Genomic DNA, 12195 nt, shown 5'->3' on the forward strand with positions numbered 1-12195 from the left:
AAACCATTTAATGGGATATATACTATCATCATAAATTACCTCTAAATTACTAATCTATGTACAAATAAAAACCTTTTTACTGCAATCATAAACCTTCCTATAGCACATGCTACATCCAAAAAGCTCATTTCAGTTGAAAATTTCATAGCCTGTGCACAGTTTGTAATGCAATGTTTTTATAAAAGTTGGACGTAAAAATGTTTTTCATGCAATCAAATCTTTAAGACAATCCAATAAATTATGCAAAACATTGCATTTAGTACTTAAACCACATGTACAATTTTCCTCAGAATCAATCATGGCCACTTTTATCCGTTCATTGATATAGCAGGGATTAATTCTGACCGTTAGCTTTAACAATTCTCTTCTAATCCAAAGATTAGATAGTGCATCAACATATGGGTACCCTACTTTCTTGTGCCATGAGTTAAACATAAAATAAACTGATTTTTTCCTCTCCTCCTCTCCAGGTACTGCCTACCATCATCTTGTGATGATTTCTTACCTAATACCTAGAGCTCACTCTTTGCAAACTCAGGGGCATATTACCAACAAATAGCGATATTTATCGCTAAGTAGAGTTAGCGGCAATATTTCTATCTCTGTGCATCAACGGTTTTTATCGCTGAGATAACTTGCTATTAGCAAGGTTCATCTCAAAAGCGATAAAAATCAGGCAAAATGCGTGAATATCGCTGAGAATACAGCGATATTCACGCATTAACGACGAAATGCTCTTAGCCATGTTATCCACCTCCCATTGGATAACATGGCTAAGAACTGGTCTGAGCAGGTGTTAGCTTTTGGCGATAGCGGGAATATTTCCATCGCTACGCCTGCTTTGCTAATAGGCGATAGCACGGTTAGCGACTGCTTTCAGTCGCTAACAGGTTGGGTACGCCCACTTTGCATGTCATTAGCGATAAATATCGCTGACATGCAAACCACTCGCTATCGCCTAAAAGCTGTCGCTAACATCAGTTAGCGACAGCTTGCTAATAGAGCAATAGAATTATCGCCGCTTAGCGGCCGAAAACGGCCGCTAAACCGGTGATAATTGCCTATCGCCACCCTTGGTAATATGCCCCTCAGTTTGTAGATTTTGCGGGGACAACTTAACTCGCATATCCCTACAAACTTTATCTACAATTTTTGTGACCTCACATGCCCACTTTAATTCACTTTGCTTTATTTCATTTTTACACCACTGGGAAACCTTTTGCTCTTCTTCAGAACTCAGGCGCTACCAAAATCTTATCAATGCCGTACAGACCATTATATTCCACGATACTGTACCCATTTCCATTCCTTACAGCTTGGATTATAGAAGATTCTGGTAGAGACAGTAGTTTTTTAAACTTTTACCCTCCTCAACAACCCATCCACTTTTACCACTTAGAATTTCAGCACCATATTGGAATTGTGGAGGTATATTGGCAGCATAGGATTTCAAGACGGGCCTATCGGACATCTCACCGTAATCCCTATTAAAATCTTCAGACTGCTAACAGAGGCATGGGTCTTTGCTCTCAGGAAATCCAGGTGGAAAGTCCATTTTAGGGACGTCTCAAACCAGATCCCTAGGTACTTATATTCCTTTACCGTTTCCAGCTTAGTGGGATCCAGAAACCACCTAAATGTTGTTGTTTTACGACCAAAATACAACTCTTGTTTTTTTACATATCTACTACTAATGTTTTATGAGTACAATATTCCATAAATATGTCCAACTTTCTTTGCAGACCTATCTCTGTCTGATCTAAAGTCACAATATCATCTGCATACAGAAGACATGCAATATGTTTTGCCAGCTATTTTGGGGCTAGCACCCTTAGCCCCCCTGAACTGATGGCAAGTCAGATATAAATGGGGAGCTTGGACACACCCTTGTCTTTCTCCATTTTCAATTGATATTTTCTGCATCAAGTTCACCTCAGTGTCCTTAATAACATGTGCCCAAGTACTATACAGCTCCTGAATTATGTTATAGAAAAAAGGGAGGTACCCTAATATTCAAAATAGGGACAGGGTGAGTACAGGTTATCAAACAAGGAGTCCCGAATTCAAACGCATAAATACCTATGCAAAAGTAGTCATAAATTCAATAAACAAAAAACAAAAAACAAGAGATAGAGTTGTGTCAGCAAACACCACAAAATTGAAGCAGTACAAAGTTAGTTAAAAAGGATAACTTGTATCTTATTTATTTCATTCACATATTATAGGAACAATACATTCCACAGGTTAAAAACAATTCATACAATAAAAACATTTTGAACAATCAATTTTAAGAAAACAGGGTCGACAAAGCGTTTCAGTGATTCTGATGATGTTCACCTTCTTCAGGACAGTTTTCTAGACAGTAGAAAAAGATTTCTATTATTCAGACAATCGTGTGCTGCTGACAACAACCCTTTAGTAACTCTCTTGAACGTCCCACAGTTCGGTAAAGATAACATTTTCCTGCTACAACCATTCTTACATGTATTACAAAGAAATGTTTGACATTCTAACAGCCATTATATTAGCAACAACCATCATACTTTAAAAACACAAGTTCAGTGTGGCCTATTTCCTATTGTCCCTTAGAGTCATTTTTTGAATTTTACAAGGGAAACATGATGATCCTACCTCTCGCTAGTTGGGGATTTTACTTCCTTCTAGCTTCGGGATCTCCACTTAGATTGGCACAGAGAAAGGTGGGTTTGTGATTCCTCTTTAAAGCAGACTTGCTGTGAAAGACATTTTTATATAAAATCGAGTCTATCTGTACACACAAGGGACTCTTTAATTTTTTTTCATTTTATTCAAAATGGGAACGGGGTTCATATTCCTTCTCTATACATACCAATGGAATAGTTTTCAAGAAGTGTGGACCTTCGTTGGAGCCACAGACTTAACAACAATAAAATTCAACTGTAGGGGCAAGAAAAAGTATTTCTAAATTCAAATGTGTTTTTCTTAAAGCTGGATGCACTTATACTAGTTTTTGCTTTTAACTAGGACCTGTCACTTGGCATAACATTTGCCTTTCAAAAGCCTGTCAAGAAGACTAATGTAGGTCAACTTTGCAGTCGTGTCTGGATATCGACTGGGCTTGAAACCACGTCATACATTTTCTTTATGTCTTTTGGACTATGGAGAAACAAAATATTTATTATACTTATTTATTTAAAACAACACAATTTTTATCTTGTGTTAAATCTGCTTTTTTACAGCTTGTTATTACACACACTGGTTATTACCTGGTGTATAGTGGCAATGTCGTTGTACAGGTTAAAATGCTTGACAGACCTGAAATTGAAAATCACATAGATCTAAGTTAGGATTTGTATCTTTTAATTTATCCTCACTGTTTGAGTTAGTTATGCTTCTTATCCTTGATAATAACCGAATCATTCCAATTGGTTCTGACTTGCTCCATATTCTATTTCAGGGGGCATGAAATTATCGTTGCTCAATAGCGTCTGTTTTAGACTTAATAGTCATGATATCATCTTTGTGTTGTGTTAACCTTATGTGTCTATTACTCTATATGGACACTTGACAATAATGGAGTGTAGAAGCGAGGTGGTCCTATCTCGGTAAATTCCCCTCGAGTTCAGCCTCTTGTTACGTATGTGTACATTGTGAAACCCTTATGTTCCTGGCCCCATTGGGTTTAACAGAGATCCATACAGGGTATTTAGACTTCTTAACACAAACAATGATACTGCTAACTAGTACTAAGTTCGTCCCTTTCCTATTTTCTAAATTGCGTGAGCAACTGTCTAAAGGAGCCTCCGCAATCCTGCAGCGCTTACCTTTGTAAATGAAAGTGGCCTCCCTGCATCCAACGCGGTCCCAAATTAAATGTGGGTTTGGGTGAGTGTATCGCGTGCTGTCGTTAAATACGTGCAAAGGGTGAAAGGTCGCGGCTCATTAGTGACGCATTTACCGAATATTATAAAAAAATATATATATATAAACACTAAATAAAAAAAGAGTTCGATGATGTTACTCACTGGCTTTTATATAACTGACTTGATCAGGGTATTTCCGAAATCTAAACCTTATTATTTTTGCTATCTGCAAGTCACGCCCGATCCCGTATCGTGGCGGCCATCTTAGAGTAGTCAAAGAGATAGCTTATATAGACACTAAATGGAAAAAGAGTTAGGTGGTGTAACTCACTGGCTTTTATATAACTAACTTGATCGTAGTATTTCCGAAATCTCGACCTTATTATTATTGCTATCTACAAGTCCCGGACGGTTATTTTTGCTATCTACAAGTCGCGGCCGATCCCGTATCGTGGCGGCCATCTTAGACTGGTCAATATATATCTGTTATTGTTAAGTTTCTAAATGTTGTTGGCCATTTCTATTGTATAATGAATAAGTCATGTAGGATAGAGAAAATCACTGGCTTTTATATAACTGACTTGATCCTGATATTTCAGAAATGCGAACCTTATTATTTTTACTACCTGCAAATCACGTCCGAACACGTGTCATGGTGGCCATCTTAGATAGGTCAATCTATGACTGCTATTGTTAGGTTTCTCAATCTTGTTAGCCCCTTTTTATTATTCAATGAATAAGTATTATTATAAGTACTACGTCGATTTAAATTACGAGATCACTATCGATATAAATTTGGGAACCATGGTTCTATTTGTCATTGTAATATAATAATTATAAAAACTACGTAGAGAAAAACCTCGAGGTTACCACTACCTATGTTATGTTATGTTATGTTATGCGTTTTTATTAGGCGCACAGATGCTCCAGCCAAGGAGCGTCCTGGCGCCCGACAAGGCAGCTGCACAACACAACGAAAAAATAAACAAACAGAATTATATTATATAATTTGCATTAATCATTGTTTTTGGGAATATCGATCTATATATTTTATTTTTTATTTTAGTTTCATAAGGTCACGGCCAAACACGTATTGTGGCGGCCATCTTAGAGTGGTCAAAATATGACCACTGTATATGGTTTCTTGGTGTTGTGGGCCATTCTGTTGATCAATGAGGAGGTTTTACTCAAAATTCCTCATCTCTTTCAATATATAACATAAATATTCTATACATTTTCTTTTCTAGATGCCTGCGGGTTAGGTTCTCAAATTTATTAGGATAGATTACATCTACACCCACCGGGAAGCTAAAACAGTAAATCATTTTGGAGTACAATTGTATAGGTTTCTCAGCTTTCCCTCGTCATCTACATCTTAAATCTCTTTTGGTCTAGGGTCAGATAAGTTTTTCCCAGTCTTCTCTGCTGTTTAATCCATTTTTGACTGTGTCAAAGAAACACATGTAGAATTGTTCTCTTTTTTCTTTTTTATCAATTCATTACCGCCTCTGAAACTAGATTTCATATTTTCAATGCCGCACCACCTAAGTTTATTTAAAGTATGTTGCTCTTTTGACCAATGTTCAACCAAAGGTGCAGTTTTTTTATTAGTTCTTATAGCAGATTTGTGTTCCAAAATTCTGGTTTTTACTTCCCTGGATATCTCACCTATGTATCCATAATTACATGGACACATAATCAGGTAAACTAAATTTTTGGAGCGACAGTTAACAAACCTTTTTTAATGTTATGTTTCACTCCATTGACTGTTATGTTGTCACCTTTAATGATATTCGGGCAGATGCTACAGCATGCAAAAGTTCCAACTGGTAGGCTTGTGTTGGTGAGCCTTCTTTGAGTGACAATATTAGGTTCTCTATACGTGTGTACCAAACAGTTCCTAATTGTCCTGTTCCTTCTAAAGGAGAACATAGGTTTAGGTAGGGGCTCTTTGTTATGTTTGGTAATAAGATGCTGTTGGACCTGGCCCTTTTGGCAGGTTTACCCCGAAACTTTTTGCTTTTTCCTAGCCTGTTTCTGGGACCTGGTGTTGGTGAATTTAGGCCTCTGCGCACTTTTTCACTGTGGTACAGTGTAAAGTGCGTGAGCTCTCTGTGTATGTGTGGTGAGTGACCTGCCCTCCCATAGGAATGAATGGGGAATATGTATGCCCATGGTAGTTCCTGATGTGTGGGAAGTGCAGGGTCGAGTTTGATATGTGAGAACTCGTGAGACTGAATGCTGCATAATGGTGAATGCGGCATGATTGTGTCTAGTCTAGAAGCGCCACTTTTAGAAGTTGGCATATTTGTGTAATTTGTGCCTGGCGTGTGATTGGCTGGTGAGCCTGGCCCAGGAGTGCCTGGGCCTGCTTATGGATTGACTGTCTGGTTTGAGGATGACAGGGGCTGCAGAGCCCCCAGGAGGTTGTCTGAGTCAGCCCGTGGATGAAAGGCAGCATCTGCTGCCAGGGAAGTGGGAGGAGATAGCACCTGATAGTGAATGAGGCTGTGCCTGCCTGCCACAATGCTGGCTCCACCTCCCCGCTGGGCGACTGTCACCTCTGTCCGTGATACTGAAGGGACTCCCCTATAACCAGTTCTAGCTGGTTCTCACACTGCCTGCACAAAGACTTCAAAGACTTTTCTCTGTATAGAAGGGGCTGTGTCCCCTTCCAAAATGTTCTTGTTGCTGACTTGAATCTACCAGGGGCGGGCGCTGCCCAGCCCCTGGATGCCTGGAGGACTTCTGGGGGACCCCTCTGCCTTGCCTGGGCTGAGGGGGGGACTTGGCTTTGCCCTGGATTCCTGCTGTTTTCCTGGACTCTGGAGACCCTTTTACTGGGTCCCCTTTGCTTCACCTTCCTGAAGGACTTTGTGGAAGACTTTTGGGGCACTAGCGCCTGAGGAGCGCTTTAATTGTACTTTTTGCTGGACTGGTGACCTTTGGTTGCCTTTTAGCGCTAGGAGCGCTTTATTTTTCGGTTGTAGCGCTTGGAAGCGCTTGACTTGCTATTTTAGCGCCTGGAGCGCTTTAAATTTCCTTAAACGCTTGGGGAGCGCTTTATTTGTTGAAGCCGGTGCCCACCCGGCATTTGCCCCTCGGCCATGCCGCTAGTCTTAACTTTCTAAAAATTCACCTCGAGGGAGCCCACCCCTCGGTGAAGTGATTCCCCGCCTGCCTGCCTAAGCGGAGCCGCTGCGCTGCCCGCAGCGACCCGGAAGTGGTTGGCCGGCCGGCTAATCCTGGCGCGACCGGCCGGAAGTCCCGCCCCGCAGCCCGGGGAAGGAAGAAGCCTTTGCCTGTGTTGCCGGTCTCCCGTGCTTGGAGGGAGACCGGAGAAGAAGCGTGACCTGTCGCGGGGCTCCCGTGTGCTGAGGGAGCCCCGGGAAGAAAAGGAAGCTGAGCGGCATGAGGAGAGAGCCCCGGCAGACTGCAGGAAGAGGACATCGTCCCCGCCGCCTCCGTAGAGCAGCCGGCGAGTAGGGCTGCCCGGAGGGGAGGGGGGAGATGGCGTGAGTGATTACAGCACAGAATTGAGCTGCCCCGCTTGATAGAGGGCCGCTCCCACGTTTCCCTCAACCTGCGCAGAGTCAGATGACTCCAACCGGGGGCACGTCCTGTTAAAGGGCCCGTAGGGGTCCTGTGGTCCCGTGAGCCCATGTCTCCCCCAGAGCTTTCCAGAGCTGGGGGCATGTTTCTTTACAGAGCCCCGTGGCTCCCCCGATGGCCATTAGTTGCTGAGTCCCCAGTGAGGGGCTCCATCGTCGTGAGGGGACATACATGATTTAGGGTCCCTGTGAGATGCTTGCAAGGGCCATGTTTTATTTGAAAGGCCCCCGAAGTGTCCGTGCTGAGCCTGTGGCTCCAACTCGTGGCATGCACTTTTCTTTAGGAGCCAGTGTGCTCCCTGGGGGCAATGTTAACGGTAGGGCCTGTGGGCTCCAACGATGGGCATGTTGGCGTCAGAGCCTGTGTGGCTCCAGCAGTGGGCGCAATGTGCTTGAAGGGCTACTGAGGGCCCTGTCGCAGCTTTGTCTCCAGCTGCCCAGCAATTAGTGGGCAGCTGCACCGTTTAGGACTTGGGATGTTCACAGGTGCCCAGCAAGTAGTGGGCACCTGCACCGTTTAGGCCCCTGACATTGAGACACAGGGTGTGGTAAATAAATAATTAATTACCGGATCTATTTTTCAGAATAATCAATAAAACAGGTAGCTCAATAAATAAGAGTCAAGATTCGAGGTAGTTGGAGTTTACAGGCTTTAATCAGGCATAAAGGACAGGAACAGGACAGCCTGTACGGGAATGGGATGGCAGCTGCCGGGGGCAGGATCTGGAATGGCTAGAGCAAACTTTAATATCGGTGCACAATATATAGTTAAACAGAGCACATTACATTCAATACAGTAGGCGTAGCAGTAGGCGTGGTTCGTAGCAGTCGCGAAAGATAAGGCATAAAGTGGGTGTAACAAGAGGTGTGTACAGGGCGTATACATAGACATGTGATGTAAACGTAACAGAATATGTCATAAATGGGGCGGAAACATGGAGGGGGCTACCTGAGGAGCTGGGACCTTTAACCTAGTGGTGCGCGCAAACTGGCAATGACGTGTTACTAGGAGGAACTGGGGGCTATGACTTCTGCACTAGAAGAGGAGACTAAAGTCTGGAGTGTCAGAGCGACATGTACCTAAAGCCTATCTAGTATCTGGTGTTTAGAGAACATGTTGATAGAATCCAAAAGTTATCAGGGTAAAGGCTAACAGACTCTAAGACTGGTGCATGCATTATTCTACACGTAGTGCGGGTGCGAGGAATATTCTATGAATATAATACAGTATTCTCTTACATGGAGACATAAAGGCTAGACCATGACGGAAACTATTGATACGATTCAGTAGCTTAGGAATGCAGAGAAGGAGGGCTGGACTGATAACTAGAAGCATAACATACTCTTGGCATACTCTTGGCAGACTGGGAGGCAGAGCCAGGCCGGGCCGGGCACTGCGAGGCATGAAGTAAGTGAAGGGTCAGGGATACAGGTGGGGGCTGTATCGCTCCTCGGAGAGGGTTCAGGAGACAGGAGCTGAATCTGGGTCCGGGACCTTTTGAGGCCTAGAAACGGGGACTTTTACTGAATTAACGTGCACACTGTGAAATGTGGCAACATAGGTTTACATAGGCCTAATACTCGTAGCTTTCACGAGAACTGGAAACTGACATACTGGAGTTGGACACAACTGTAATTGCGTCTTTAATCGATCAGAGAGGAATACATATGCATATTAATCATGCACGTATAACATAGGATGGGGAACACGTAGGCACATATAACATGGCAAAATTTACTTTTCCACATTCCCTCCTTGTGCCCTACGTTTCCATCAGGAAACATCAATATTCATGATACCATCTATCATTTCATATAGCATCATTTGCTCGTCTCGAATTATCTTGGAACGGGATTTAGGACTAGGAATACAAGAGGTAGCACAAATGCCGCAAATCGCAGGGCCACATTGTATACAGAGGCAGCAACTGAATATGATCATTACTGCTATACCTAGAAATGACAATACTTTCCATCCCCAGGCAGAAATAATACTCCAGAGCCAACCGGACCATGTCCAGGTGCCTGGATTCTGGTGTAACTGATGGGCAATTTTATGAAGTCTGGTTATAGCTGAATAAACAGACGGCGCGTTATTAGGAATGAAAATGCAGCAACTAGATCCGATGACTCTACATGCTCCTCCTCTATCGGCCAGTATGACGTCAAGAACGAGACGATTTTGGAGCACGACAAATCTCATAGCAGATTGCTCTTCGGTTAAGTTACCTAGAGCAGAAGTAGTCTCATTCACTACTGCTTCAAGGGTTCTGGTTAACCTACGTATTAACTTACTATTCTGGATAGGTCCTATAAAGAAGAAGAAGCCTTTATTGAAGTCTTGATATTGTTCTAGAGCAGTTTCAGTTTGATCGACAATTGGGGACTCGATCTCCCTTCTATGTCTAATGTGTACTAGATGTGTGTTTCTGTGATAATCAGATGGGGCTAGAAAAACTGGTGGCAGTAGGAAGGCAATATAACAGGTTCCATCCCAATCAAGGGGCAGAAGAACATATGCAGTCTGACCACAAACAAAATAAGAATGACGTAAAGCTTTGAAAATAGATTTCCCACTGTCACTATACTCGACAATAGTAGTACAATCACTATGTCCTACATGTGCGGAACCATACTTTCTGACACATAATTCGCCTTTGACTGGTAGTACTGAAATAGCAGGCAAATCTGGAGTAGTATCAGACTGAACATTCAGGACCATAAAATTCGAGGAATAATTACCTAAGTCATATACTTCATTTTCTAGATCTAACCCTGTTCTATGGGAGAGACCTTGCTTGTCTGGAAAACATGTACTATTCAGAAGGGACATATCAGTTGAGGATGACGTTAAAGTGGACCATGCTCCACACGAACCATTATGTGAAAATGGACAAGGAAAGAGTGGCAGAACTCCCTTCGGTGTCTGGAAAGGGGGGAGCCGACCACACACCCAACAATTAGTGGCATTGCTGGTCTGGTGTGAATAGTGTAGCATTCTAATAAACGTGTTATTTCGCATAGCAAGACGATAGGATAGCTCGTGAGGAGGCAGATCACTAAATGTGTGCTCTACTGTAGCATTAGAATACTTATTTACATGTGAAATTGGAAAACATAAATGTAATGCATAACTTGTGCAGGTAACCATAAGACTTAGAAACAATAAGAAACTTAGAATAACGATACATCTTATAGAGTTTTGACTAACTCTCTCACTGTGGGGGTCTATCTCATACATGTCAGAAACCTGTCTAACCGTTTCACCCGAGAGGGACTTAGACAATTAAACTGGCTGACTTATTTTACTAGACCGGAGTTTCTTTTTATACTCCTGCTGCGGAGTTTCCTCTAACAGGGGAACTTTCGATTCAGAGTCTGTTTTTAGGCAGTCCTTAGAAATGTTCTTGACAAATGTTTTTATACGCAATCCATGGAATTTCTTGATGTGGGACATATGTACCCAGCCTTTGCGGCCCTCCAACTTCACGGCCGTGCGGGTGGTCCGAAGAACTAGTCGTGGCTCCTTCCAACGAGGCTCCAGTGGACTTGAACGATCAAAGTTCCTGACAAGTACAAGGTTTCCTGGAACGATTTCATGCGGTTTCACCTCGGTATTGTCTGGAAATGCGGCGGCAACCTGTGAACGACAAGAGTGTAGGGCAGACATCAAGGAAGCTAGGTAATCTGTCAGCATATTACTGGAAACATCTGTAATACTTCGGGGTCTAGGTGTACCCCACATGTTTGGGGGGCGGCCGAATACGACCTCATACGGGGACAGACCTGATCTGGAATGTGCGACCATGCGCATATAAAATAGGGCAACTGGCAGGGCTACGAGCCAGTCTACTCCTTTCTCTTTACAAACTTTGGCAAGTCGGATTTTTAATGTCTGGTTATGTCTCTCTACGAGACCGGCTGCTTCAGGATGGCGTACACAATGGAACTTCCACTGGTACCCTAACAGAAGGGAAACATGTTTCATAAGCTCAGATGAGAATGGCTGGCCGTTATCAGAATACACGACCCTAGGGAGTCCATAGCGGGGAAAGAATTCACGAACCAACTGCTTAGCAGTGGTCGCGGCTGTGTAATCTGGGACTGGATATGCTTCTGTCCACCTGGACAAAGCGCATACTACTACGAGGACATACTTGAAACCTCGACATCGCTCCATCTGAATATAATCCATCTGGAGGACTTCAAAAGGGTGGTCAGGAGGTTGGAATCCCCCTTGTTCCACCGGGACACTTTTACCTGGATTGAACTGACAACATATCATACAGGTACGGACTTTCTGCTTGGCTGCAGCTCGTAAATGCTTGTTGAACCAAAGGTTCTGAATACTGTCTAACATAGCTTTTTCTCCTAGATGTGCTGGACTATGTGCGGTATTGATAATGACTTGAACCATAGAGTCGGGGAGAAACCATGTGGCTTTTCCCTTCGTCACCCATCCCTGATCTGTCTGGACCCCTCCTTGTTCGGACCATTTCTTGATTTCATCGGGAGTAGCATGTAACTGTATGTCTATGACATCTTGTGTAGGGTCCTTAACTGTCATACATGTAGTCGGACCTGGAGTGTGTGTCAGTGTCGTGTTAACTTGCATGTCTGGTGTCTGAGCTGTAAGCTTGGCTGTTCGGTCTGCTAGATCGTTACCTTGGGAAATAATATCAGTGACTTTCGTATGTGCTTTGCACTTCATAATAGCAATAGCTGTCGGTAAATGTATTGCA

The sequence above is a fragment of the Lissotriton helveticus genome, chromosome 5_1, assembly GCF_964261635.1.
Source record: "Lissotriton helveticus chromosome 5_1, aLisHel1.1, whole genome shotgun sequence".
Classification (NCBI taxonomy): Eukaryota; Metazoa; Chordata; class Amphibia; order Caudata; family Salamandridae; genus Lissotriton; species Lissotriton helveticus.